The sequence below is a fragment of the Galeopterus variegatus genome, unplaced genomic scaffold (genome assembly GCF_000696425.1).
Source record: "Galeopterus variegatus unplaced genomic scaffold, G_variegatus-3.0.2 Scaffold44, whole genome shotgun sequence".
Taxonomy (NCBI): Eukaryota; Metazoa; Chordata; class Mammalia; order Dermoptera; family Cynocephalidae; genus Galeopterus; species Galeopterus variegatus.
Window position 1 is genome coordinate 358,955 of NW_007726155.1, and position 13,858 is coordinate 372,812.

Here is a 13,858-nt window from a genome sequence, read left to right on the forward strand (position 1 = left end):
AATTTATGTGCAAAAATTGCTCACAGTATTCCTTATAATTATTTCAATATCTGTGGAGTCTGTAGTGATAGCTCCTCTTTCATTCCTGATGTTGGTAATTTATGTCTTTTCTCTGTTTTTATTTGTCATTCTGGCTAGTGGTTTATCAATTTTGTTGATCTTTTCAAAGAACCAGATTTTTGTTTCACTGATTTTTTTCCATTATTTTTGTTTTCAATTGCATTAAGTATTGCATTTACTAGGTTTTTCTCCTGCTTGTTTTGGGATTATTTGCTCTTAAGCTGTCTTTTATGTTGGAGGCTAAATTGTTGATTTGAGAACTTTCTAATAAGCATTGAATGCTATAAATGTTCATCTAAGCACTGTTGTAGCTGTATCTCACACATTTTGATGTGTTATGTTTTTGATGTGTTTTATTCAATTCAAAATATTTTCTAATTTCTCTTGGAACACAGTTATAATAACTTTTAACATTTTTGTCTGATAATTCTAACATCTGTGTCAGTTCTGGGTTGGTTTTGATTGATTTTTCTTTTTCCTCATTATAGGTCCTATTTTCCTACTTTTTCACATGCCTGAGAATTTATGATAGGATGCTAGACATTGTGAGTTCTACCTTGTTGGGTGCTGGATATTTTTGTATTCCTATACACATTCTTGTGCTGTGTTCTAGGATAAGGCTAAATTACTTGGAAACAGCTTGTTCCTTGTGGGTCTTGCTTTTAAGCTTTGTTGGATGGGACCAGATAAGCCTTTGGGCTAGAGCTAATTATTCCCCACTCTTGAAGCAAGACCCTTCTGACTACTCTACCTGATCCGCATCTGTAGATGCCCTGTGAATTTTGAAGTTTTCCATTCTGACTAGAGATCATCCACTATTTCTGGTCATATGTGAGCTAGGAATTGTTCCTTCTAATCTTTTGGGGTGGTTTTTTCCCCAAGTAGTTTCCTCATATTCTTGACTGATCTGTTATCAGCTGAATCATTAAGGGGACTCTTTTCAAATCTCTACAGTACCCTCTCTATGCAGCTCTCTCCTCTGGTACCCTGCCCTGTAAACTTTAGCCACCTTGGCCTTCCTGGAATCTTACCTCTGTGTACTCAACTCAGAGAGTCTGCCAGGCTGTGTCATAGCCCCCTTCTTCCTGCATTAGTGGCCTGGAATATTTCTGTAGACTGAAATGATTTCACCTGGACTGGGAATATTTTGTCCAGCTGGGATGATCATAAGACTCATCTTGATTATTTAGGTGATGATGAAATACAGGTTATTGCCCAGTAGTTGTTTGGTGAAGAGTTTGGAAGGGAAGGTTAATTGAGTACAGGAGAACAAGGATGTACCAAATTAGTTCACTAACAAGGATTTTGCAGCCTCAGAGAATGATGGCAAGACATGTATGGATGAGAACTGTCAGTCAGATTCAAAGATCTTCAGGAAAATAGGAATAGTGATGTCCTAATCATTGTCATCACTGCTATTTTATGGAGCTCTTACTGGAGCTTCTTGGAACTTCACATGCCTTATTGTATTAAATCCTTGTGGTAGCCATAAAGAAGCTCTTTCCAGATTTGCTTTTCTGGGAAGCATAATTAACTAATGGTCCATTCTGAATTTATCATTATGTTCGCACTAAGGTCACATTTCCCACAGCCTTCTCCCAACCAATGACCCAGTGTAGCAGGGATACTAATGTGAGCCTGTTACCACGAGACACAAGTGATTTGGTTTCAAGGCTCTTCGTTGACCTTGCTGAAACCTTCTTAGAACTGCACCATAATCTAGGGCTTTCCATACTCAAACTCCCTTATTTCCCTCTCTCCTCCACTGTGGTCAGACCAGCTTTGTGGTCTGACAGCTCTTTGAGCATACTTCAGCTCCCTATTTTTCCTCAATTGCATTTCCCCCAATAAGTCTCTTGCACTTGTAATCCCTTCTTGGTGTCTGCTTCTCAGAGAACTTGAACTAGTGCAATCCTCAAATAACTCTATGAAGCAGGAATACTATTGCTACATCCAATCTACAGATGTGGATCAGGGAATTTAGAGAGGGGAAGTAACCTACCTGAGGTCACACAAGTCCTAATTGGCTACACCAGGATTAGCTCCCCAGGAAGTGGGACTTTATGGCATGTCATAAATATGCTACCCTGTCACTCCCTGGGCCTTAGAGGATGGGGAGATGGTTTGCCTCAAGGTGGTGCAGACTCCAAATAAAGAAAAATTTTTGATGGAAGACTTGGGGAGAGGTGGAAAGGCATTTGGAGAACTCTCATGCTGCCTCCTGGCTGTTATAAGATGTGGGACTTGAGGAAAGAGCAGCCTCAACTTATGAGAGAAGCCATTTTTATAGGTAAAAATGGGAGGAACATTTGGAGGAGAAGAAAAAGGTGTGGATATCCAGGTGATTTTTCTTCTCCCAACTGTGAGAATTATCATGGCTGAGTCATAGGCTTTGACTTAATAGAAAAAGTTTTTCTTAATTAAGAATATTTTCAGAGACAACAATTTGGTTCTATTCAAGTACACCATTAGCTGTCAATATATTAGGCCAGGAACAGTCCAACTGGAGTTATGTTACCAAATGTGGCTGTGTGAAGGCCTCCACAGAGCCAGCAAGGAGCTCATGAAGGCCAAGGAGTGTGGAATGACAGAGAGAAGTGGTGGGAAAAACTCTCTTAGCAAACTCCCAAAGACGTTTAGAGAGAGAGCAATACTAAAGAAATTCCAGCTGTTGATGACTAGACATAACATCTGGGCAATTACTAACTTTTACTTTTCATCACAATGTTTTGGTGCCTTGTAGACACAGCTAAGATGTCATGAATGTAAATAATTTAGTACAGTTGTTGTCATTTCTTGCTGAGTGGCTTTAAGCTTGACATTAGCAAAATCCATCTTGCTTAAAAAGAGTTTTCAATACTTATTTGCTTTTGTGTTGCAGAGATGGATTATTTGGCTTTAAGAAGATTTGATTTAAAAAATAGCTTATTTCATAAGGAAAAAATTTGTGTTATGTTTTATCTCCATATGTCTTGGAATCTTTCAGGCAGATAGAAATGTGATCCCTTAGAATCAGTTTTCCACTCCTGTAATAAAAGCTACACCAGTTCATCCATCAATGGTGGAGGTGGTTTAAGAAGAAATTACATTCGTTTTACTAAAGAGGTCCAAATGTTTTATTTAAATATCTAACTTCCTGGAAAACTTGATGTGGGTGGTTTTGTGTGTATGTGTGTGTTTGTTGTTGTTAGTAAACAGGAAGCTCTTGAAATTATACACTACAAGGATGTAAATCCAAATTTTCTTGTAATTTCTTTTTAGGTGGGTTTTACTTGGTTAATTTTCTTTTCTCCTTCATTACAGAGTCCTGTATTAATTACTCAGCTCTTTTTTTTTTGGAAGATTTTCTGAAGTGGTACCCCACAGACATAATGCTATGACAATGGAATTTCAGTTTTTTGTTTGCTTGCAAAGAGGTTTTGTTTGGACAGGAATGCAGGAGATTGGCTTCTTTAACAAAGAGTATAGCTTGCTTTTTTTTTTAAGAAATTACTTGTGGGAAAATAGTTCAGAGTATCTTATTAATGATTTTCCCCTTGGTTTTTTGTTTATTTCCCACTCCCATCCCTCAGATCTTTGTAACTAAAAACAAGCTTCAGTTTCTCTTCTTGGTTACAGTGGTTTAAATGTTTGTTGGTATGTGACTTTGTTTAGTAAAGTTTGTGCGATTTCTTTCTTTTTCCCCCCAGTGATCTCAGTTTGCTAAACATTGCATAATTTTTAAAAAATGTAGTAGATTATTTTTTGGCCTCCCTAAAGTTCATAGTCATAGCTGTTTTCCACTCCAGTCACTCAGATTATTTTATGAAATCAGTCCAACTCCCAAGTTGTTTGTTCTTGGCTTTGACTCTGGGTGGAGGTGTGCTATGATTTTCACAAACTTTGATGTTTTCTGTCTTATGTAGGCGAGGACCTGAGAGTTTTCAGCAGTTTCCCTGCAACCAGGGAAAACCATGTATTGAATAAATCTCTCGCAGTGGACTGATGAGTCCCTGGTTCTCTTTGATGTGCACAACTCTGCAGGTGGCTCTTGGCCAAGAATTGAGTCTGTTTATAGGGGAAGATATAGGAACCTAAGTGGTTGGTTCTTGGAAAGACTTTAAGTAAAGATCATCTAGTTCAAGGATGGCAAATATGTGGCATGAACACCACTACTCTTACTTCCAATGCCTGTAGCAGTCATAATCGATCACAGCTTTCTGTTGAGCCATCCATGGCCACACAGTCTTTCTCGACATGGTATCCATGGTATCCAGGTTCCTGCTAAAATGCCAATGTAGTTGATGTATGAGATGGAATCTCTACCGCTGTTGATTGTATCTCCATAAACACCTAAGACATGGGGAAGCTCAGAGCGAGGCAGAAGAGTGTTAAGAGTTGAGCATGTTATGTTCAAGCATGAAATGATGTGAGCTCAAACTAGAGCTAAGCCACTTGTTAGCTGTGTATTTGGGGCAAAGTTCTTAATCTTCATGGGCCTGTTTCCTCACCAATAAAATGTGAACGATAATAGAGGCTAGATCACTGGACTGTAGAGAATGCTAAACCAAAAAATCCATGTGGAACATTTAGCACAGCACTTGGCACCAGTGCTCAATAAATGTGAGCTGTCATCATCTTCACCACCATTATTAGGGAAAGTGAGTTGTTTGTGATCACAAAGCTAGTTAGGATTAGATGAATTTTCTCAACTTCTGCACTGCTGACAGTTTAAGTGGCCAGATGACTCTGTGCTGTGGGGCTGTCCTGTGCATTGTAGGTTGTTTAGAAGCATCCCTGGCCTGTACCCACCAGGTGCCAGTAATATACCACCTCCTCCTCTCAGTTATGACAAATGTCTCCAGACATTGACAAATGTCTCCTGGGGGCAAAATGTTAATATATTTGTGCCTGAACCCACTGTCAAGGATGCTGATTCTGTTGGTTTGGTGGTGAGGTACAGGGAATTTATTTATTTTTTAAATTGTTACAAGTGGCTTTGATGTCACTGCTTATCATATCATGCTATGACTTTTTTCTATTTACCAACCTGTAGACAGTTCTGAGTAACAGATTAATAGCTCCATGTTTTTTCTTTTTCTTTCTTTCTTTCTTTCTTCCTTTCTTTCTTTTTTTTTTTTTTTTTTTTTTTTTTTTGATCGCTGGCAACCCTTGAGCTTAGAGTTGTCAGCACCATGCTCTAACCAAGTGAGCTAACCAGACCTCAAGTTTTAATTGTGCTCTTAGAGTAGAATTTAAAATAATGTCAAGGAAAATGCTCACACTATAATTTTCAGTGAAAATAATTGTCTTCCAAATTGTTTAATAATCATAATATTATTGATATAATTAATTTGAGTACTTACTATGTGTCAGACACTGAACTATAAGCTTTATGTTTCTTTTGTCATTTAATTTTTATAGCAATGCACAAGGCAAACATTATTATTCCCATTTTACAGATGATGGAGCAGAGACAGAATACCTTGCCCTGTTAGCAAGTGGCAGAATAGACCATCCATCCCAAGTTTGTTGTCTACAGTATACACAAGCACACACATGCTGGAGAAAGATCTGCAAGGATATATGCCCAGATGTTTGTCTTGATTATTTATAGGTGATGGGGTTATGGGTGTTTGTTACTTATTACTTACACTTACAGTTTTCCAAATTTTCTGGCTTGAACATTCATTATTTTAAAAAGTGTTAAAAAACAAAATTATAATTATGCAGTCCTGTGACTTTTATAAAACAAGTGATTAATTGTGTTTACAACAGTCTACCTTCTATTTGTTTGATCTTGCTTATGATTGATTGAAAAGCAACAGGAATTATATTTTAATTTCTCATGTTAGAGATGGGAATGAAAACATACAGCTCCTTAATGTAACACATAGTAGTTTAGTAGTGGGGGCTGTGCACATTTATAAGCTACTTTTTCCATATAAGGTTGTTCTGTAAGTAATCATATGGAATTTTTAAATAAACATATTACATGTTATAGATCCCAAAGAATGTTGTCCTTCAAGATTTTCTACCTGGGAAAATTATATGCTTGTTTCAATGATGCTACCAGTGAAACATCTTTTGAATTTCACTTTTGATTACTGCCTTTAAACCTACTTTCTGAACCAGAGAAGAAAACCAGGCTTCATTACTTCAGAAAAACACCAGGAATTACCCCTTGGTTGTCCCACCAAGACGTGCTCTGAATTTCTGTTTGGTCATTTTAAAAAATCAAACTGAGACACGTGGATAAAATTTACCTTAACCAGTATCTTTATTTTCTCATGGAAATTCCAAAAAGGGAGATCTAAATGTGATTTGATGAATGGAATAATTGTTGAAGTAAATACAAAGACCCTGAAAGTTACTACTTTCAAATGTACTACTCTCATTTGGAAGCATAAATTCATGTGTGTGTGTGTGTGTGTGTGTGTGTGTGTGTGTGTTCATTTGCATTATTTCATAGTTATACATCATGTGTTTCAATTCTGAATATGATATTTGCCTGGCTTTATTCCCTATGGCGTATGTTTCCAATTTTAAATAACTTTGAAAGATCTCCTGTGTATCTGCTCACATAATTAAAAGGTCTTGGTGATTCTGGGGCCCAGGTGAACCTTTAAGTCTAAAAGAACATGTGTAAATACATATGTTGAACCAGGAGACAGAGTTCACCAAAGGCCCAAACCTCTCTTTGTCCATTCTTCGGGTTTTGCTTTTTTGCTGTTAGATCTGTCATGTAGGACTGGATGTTGGTGGAGTCCCAGGTGGGTAGAGATTTTGAGGGTGGCTCCAGAGGCCTCCCCAAAAGCCTGCTTCCTCCGCACTCCTCCCACGTCTCTTGACGTTCTCCATAAACTCCTGCACAGCATGGCCACACTCTTGTCCTTGGGGTCCCTGTAAAGGGAAACTACATTTCTACTTGAATATTTCATTTCTTTTTTGCTATAGCACCCTGTATCCCCAGGTGGTCTCCCATTCAAGTACTAACCAGGCTCAACCCTGCTTAGCTTCTGAGATCAGGCATATTGAGCGTGGTATGGCTGTGGACTCTCATTTCTGATTGGGTGTCATTATCATTATTAGATGTATGGGAAGGCAAGGTCTCCTGATGGCAGAGTGCTCCTGCTCAATTGTTCATTCACTTGTTCATTCATTTGCTCAAAATTTAAGTGCCTATTCACTGCCACTGAGGGATTTATATTGAGCAAGTAGTTCTCTGGCCTCATGGAGCTTATTTCTATGGAGAGAGACAGACAATAAAAGAGTAAATCAGTCAAGAAACAAGCCAGAGTTTTAGATATTAATTTGAAGGAGGTGGAGGGGAAGTCAGGGAAGGTTTCTCCAAGGATGTGACATTGAAGCTGAGACCTGAAGGGGCAGGAAGATCCAGCCATGCAAAGAGCTCATGGAAGAAGATTCTGCCAGTAGCTGCAACATCCAAGGCAGAGGCTCCATTGCCCCAGCACAGCATAAAAGGTGCAGAATAATTGCTTGTAAACTAATATTATCCTAAATGAGGCAATCCTGACATAGGTGAATTTTAGAGAGAAGAATTTGGGGCCGGCCCGGTGGCGCACTGCTGCAGTGCACCGCTTGGGAAGCGTGGCGGCGCTCCCGCTGAGGGTTCGGATCCCACATACAGACCGGCCGCTCACTGGCTGAGCGAGGTGCAGGAGCGACACCGAGGGTTGCGATCCCGTGGCCGGTCCTGGCCCGGTACGGGCGCGACACTGAGGGTTGCGATCCGTTGCCAGTCACGAAAAAAGACAAAAAGGAAAAAAAAAAAAAAAGAATTTGTAAGGACGCTAGACAAAATAGAATCCTAAACTGTAGTTTTTCTTTCATTATAAACCAGAAAAGCCAATTTTAACATGGCTACATAACCAAAGAGCTATGAAATTTTTAAAAAACATGTTACTTAGTACTCAGCATGAGATGAAACTGTGAGAAAAGCTAGGGTCTTCCTCTTTAAGATTTTCCTTGCCCTAGAAAAATCTGGCTTTATTGGATACCAGAGCAGAGCATTTTTGAGAGCGTGTGTGTGTTTGCTCTGCTCACATTATTTCTTTTCCCCAGAAGGAGACCAAACTGTTTATAGGGAAGATAGAAACAAACAAACAACTGGGTAATACACTTCCAAACATTCAGAGACATGTGACCTTTCAGCCAACACAAAGATCCACCAGGCAAACAGCAGGCCAGCCGTGCTTGATTCTTGCAGAGCACAGATGCTGCTGCTTCCTTGGGGATGACAATATAAATTATACAGACCATTATCATCTCTTCTCCAGAATTTTCACTTCTGAATTCTGACCCAAAAAATACACGGTTTGTCCCCCTTGAGCATAAGATTCACGCTGCCCCAGCACCTGCTGGAACAACCAGAGAAGATTTGCTTGGCCTCTTCTACCTTCTGCTGTTCTGTGTCCACAGACAGGCATCCAGAAGTGGTTATTTTCTGTTGCCTGGAGGAAAAGCTGGTTTTGTCATGCCAATTGGAGTCTTGTAGTGATGCCAGTATAATCATCTTCATTCCTCCATTTCTCTCTGGGCATAGAACCTTCCAGGGGAATGCCACAGCTAACTTGCCACCTTGAGATGTGTTTCTCTCTCTCTCTCTCTCTCTCTCTCTCTCTCTCTCTCTCTCTCTCTCTCATTTGCTCTCTCTTTCTCCCTCCTCCCACCTAAAAAACAAAACTTTTGGCTTTAGTTTGTCCTTTGAATCTTTCTGGGACCTATGCCCTTCTTCTAGCTAATCTGGGGGCACATATCAGAGTGGCCTTATTTTTCCTCTGTTGGTAAATTAACCTTCACACATCTTTGGGTAAGTTCTGAACTACCATCTTACCACTATGGTTCATTTATTTCTCCATTTTTATCTACTGCCTTAAAACCTACAAAAGGGTTATTTGGTATTTTTCTCGTAGTTTAAGTGATAACTCTAACTAAATATATCCTATTGGCAGTTACTACTTCTAATTTCTTCTTTTAAAAAATACTCCAGAGAAAAATTACACATAATTCACCAAGAAATTTACTAGAATGTAAGCTCTCTCAGGGCAAGGATTTTAATCTTATGTTTACTACTGTTCCCTAATGTCTAGAACGGTGCCTGGAACACAGTAGCATGCAATACATATTTGTTGAGTGAATGACTGAATCAAATTGACATCAGGCTTGCTTGTGTGAGGGGCGTTGGCAGATGCCCACTTCTTCTCATAGGAAGATTCCTCTAAAGTTGAAATGAATTATTAGAATCACGTAAGACATAACCCATTGAAATGCATGGTTAGCAAAAGTCTTGGAAACAAAACACTTATTTTTTCCCCAAATTGTTCTATCAATTTAGTAATTATTCAGACATTTCCATAATCAGTCATTAAAACAGCAACAAGGAGCTAAGCTATGCAAGTCGTTCAGGAGCTCCAGAGAGAACTGATGAATGAGTGTGGAGAAGGAGGAATTAGTGACAGGAGCTTACCCCCCCCCCATGTGATAAACTATCCAGCTCTGGTGCCTCTTGTACCTGAGATGCAAATGCTCTGGACTTCCCAGAAGAAGGGGAATTTTAATTAGAACATCCAGATGAAGTTCTTGCCTATTTAAATCCCACGCATCACCGTGAGATGCAGTATCCTAAAGCTATGATTCCACTTGTCGCCACTTCCTTTGTTGTGTTTTGTTTTTAGGCTGAGCACTAGGAGACTGACAACACACCTCACGTTGTTTGTGGAGTCGTGGACTCTCATAAAGTCTGCTTATTCATGATGGAGCAAGCTCTGCTGGCAGGAGCTTCGTCAGAGCTGAAAGTGGGGTGGCCACTGACCATGCTGTGGAGCCCACCTTGAGGCTCTCTGCTAGTTACACACAGCCTCATCTACAGTCACTCTGTTTCGAAAAGGAAATTGTTTGGTTACTCCGTTGCAGATAGAAATGAGACTGGTTTCTGCTGTTCTTCGGGGGAAGTTATCAGATAAACACCAGTAGCAGGGAGAGGAATGTTGGGTGGCCGAGAAAGAAGCCACCTGCCTGCCCTGGGGGCACACAGAACAGTAGTTCTTGCCTGAAGGCAATTGTCTCCCCTCCATCCAGGGGACATCTGGCAGGGTCTGGAGACATTTTTGATTGTCCCAGCTGGGGGGCACCTACAATGCCTATCACCCCACATTGCCCAGGACAGACCCCTAAAACAAAGACTTTTCCAGCCCAAGTCAATAGTGCAGAGGTTGAGAGCCTCTGATCTGGAGGAACCTCACTCAGCTTCATGAGAAGCTTCCCACCTGCCTGGGGAGGTGATTCTTCTGTCGCTGTTTCCAGTTCTGACTTCAGAAAGAAAGAAAAAGGAGGAAGGAAAGAAGAGAAAGAAAGAAAAAAGAAGGAAAGGAGGAAGAAAGGAAAGAAGAAAAGAAAGAAGGAAAGAAAGAATCTCCATCTTATTTTTACATCAAGAATTGGTGAATGGGAAGCAGACCTGATTCCAGAAGTGGGTGGGGCAGGCAGCCTAAGTGGAATGATTTGAAAGGCACTCAGGCAATCCAGACATCAAAACATTCCTCTACCTCTGAGCTCCCAAGCCTAGAATTCCTTCAGTTGCAACCTGGAGAAGCCCTTACATGGGAGTCAAGATACCCATGTTTTGAGTCAAGTTCTGAACTTCCGAATGCACTAGATCAGTTGAGCGTCACCCTGTGCCTGGCCCTGGGCTGAGCCCTGTGTGTGTGTTCTCTCATTCCATCCTCGGCAGCCCTGTAAGACATGTGCAGTTACAGAGATTTGGAGAGGTTCAGAAACTTGCCCACGGTGACACACTGCTCAAGTGTGGTGCTGGGATTTTCAACCAAGCATGCCTGAGGCCCAAGACTCTTTCTAGCTCTGAGGCATTTCAGCTAACCTTTTTGTGATTCTGCCTGTGCAAAACCAGGAAGTTAAAAATTGTGACTTCTAGGAAATTTTTACATTGCTGCAATGTCCTGATTAGTTCCTTTGTTTTATGTCTTGCTTTTTAAAAACCTTCCATTTTAAAATGGATGCAATCTCAGGGTAGGTAGCAACTGGAAATCCCCATGGAAGGATTCCAAACCTTGAAGTATATCATAACCAGCTGGCGCACTTCTAAAAATGCCTATTTCCAGGGCCCCTCACCAATACTCTGATTTAGTGGGTTTGAAACGGGCTCCTGGAATCCTGATGTTAATGCCCTTTCTGTCCAGGTGATTCTGATGTATGGGGTCTAAAGACTACACTGAAGAATACCATTCAAGCCCCTGCTGGGAAATTAGTTAAATTGATTGGTTCTTTCCAGGAAAGGCTGCTGGCCATTGTGGAAGGACAGAGTGTTTGGGGTGAATTAGGGCCCTAGATCCCTCCTGCTGGCAGAGCTGACTGTGCACTGCTGTCCTTAAATTCACTGAGTCAGGTGAATTAGAATCACCTGGGAAACTTTAACGAGTCCCAGTGCTCAGATCACTCTCTGGGTCAATTAAATCACAATGTCTAGGTCTGGGAGCTGACCTTTGTAAAGATTTCTGGATGATTTTGATGCGTAGCTGTTTGGGAACTGCTGTCCTGGGAGTTGCAGATCCCATATGGTTGCTGCTAAGACTCTTCTGCTATCCCAGCCCCACGTGCTGCAACCTTACTTATCTAGTAAGACCCATCTGCAACTGACACTGCTCTGTTGTCTTCGCAGGAGTCCCCTTTCTAATGTGGTTACTCTTTATGTTACTCTGCTCTTTATGCTTCTTTTAAGGTATTCATCTTATGACCTTGTTTTTATGTACTTCGGCAAGCTAGACTGCAAGTTCCTTGAAGGCAGGGACTGTGGCTCTGGGCTGATTTGAGCAGAAGGAGTGGGTGAGGGTGGATCCAGAAGAGACAAGACAAAGACCAACTCAATCCACTTCCATGGCTTTCCTTGTGACAGACCAGATGGAGAGTAATAACCATGGCTTCAGCGCTGGTGCTGGAGGGTTTGAATGAAATATCCCAGTAAAACTTTTAAGCTCACTCTTCTGGAGAGGAACAAAGAGTCCTTCTAAATAACAAAACCCCCTAAATAGTGATGTTTTGACCACCTGGTATTTTGAGAATGTGAGTCTTTGATGGTATGATTCAGAATGTAGACCAGCCTTCCTCACCTGGATGTCTGGGGAGACTTCTTAGTGCTTGGGAAGGAATTTAAGAATAAGTAAGAGGACTCTCCAAGTTTCCCTTCCTCTCTTGTGATTGTTTTCACCCTGCTCCCTTATGAAACAAATCCTATCGTCCTAAACTGACATGGTGACTTAGTTTCCCCAAAGATAGCAATCACAAATGGGCAGCCTGTGGCCTTGATACAACTTGCAGCTCTGCAGTTTTGGTTGGCCTATGTAGAATTTTAAAACTGATGAATATTTGGATAAAAATATGGGTTTCTGGCCTCCCTTAAAAATTCCAAAGCTTTTCCTGCTCCAATTTGCCACAGCTCCTATGCATCCTTACTATATTACATGCAACCCACTTCAATCTTTTCAGTTACCTGATTGAGTTCCATAGGCTGTGGCAGCAGTATCACCTGTTAAAACTTGTTAAAACAGATTGCTGGGCCCCACCCATTTTTTGTAGGGAAGAGGTGTCACTTCTCCATTTATTTGTGTGTGTGTGTGTGTGTGTGTGTGTGTGTGTGTGTGTATACTATTATACTATATACTAAATCTTATTTTTTTGTGCTCAGGATGTCTTAACTTTGAGCTTTCTGTGCCCTTTCAGTAAGTCCCCCTCCCACTCTTTTAGCAGTTCCTTTCGCATCTTTTGCCACACAAGATGCTCCAGTCTAATCTTGTATTTTCCCTACCCCACTCCTGGAATTAACTAGTTCTTCAAGGAGCCCTGATTTCTTTTATTGAAGAAAGGTATTTAGAAACCAAGATCTAGGTGCTAGGTGTGCTCATTGGTACTGGGGTGTCATTGCTTCTAGCCTCTCTTAATGGACAGAACTAGGAAATGTGTGAGGGTACTTCAAAAAGTTTTTGAAGAAATAGACTTAAAGATAATACAGATATTTCCATGAATTTTTGAAGTACCCTCATATGTACATATACTAACTTATGCATATATATAGATTTATTTCTGTACCTATTCATCTCATGAATATATATATGTATTTTAAAAACTGTCCATATAGATACCTTTAATTCCAGTCCAACATCACAGGATTCATACCAGCCTTGGGAAAATCAGATTTCTAATCTTTGTCTAGTTTGTTTGCTTTTTAAAAAATTTTAATAATAGCTCAAGAACAAACACCTTGGGGAGAAATAAAGAAGCTTCTCTTGATAGCTATTTTATACATATAACTAAAAAAAACAAAAAACAAAACAAATCCCAAGCTTATGCTAAGATGTTCTCATCAACAAAAATGTTGGCATATCATCATGCTTAGTACATTTCAGTCCCTCCTAAAATCTTCTTCAATTTGGAACACACAGCCTCACTGTTCCTGAAGGTGCATAGACCTGCCTCATTTTTTTTTTTTTCTCATAGAAACACAGTTTGTCTCCAGCCCTACCAAACAATGCCCATTGTAATGCTGAACTGGCACTTGTGCATTCTAAACATAAGCCAAAACACTTCCCAGAGATTATAATCAGAACTTTGCTTTACATGTGAAATCTTATTTTGAATTCAGGTACACAATTACTCACTCACAGACTTAATTACACTGCCTTAGGATAATACTAAAACAATGGTTTTAATTATTTTTGGGGGGGTTACAAAAGTTACCTGTTGTCTTGTTAGGAAGGTGAAGTGACTGACTACAGTCTTTATGAGA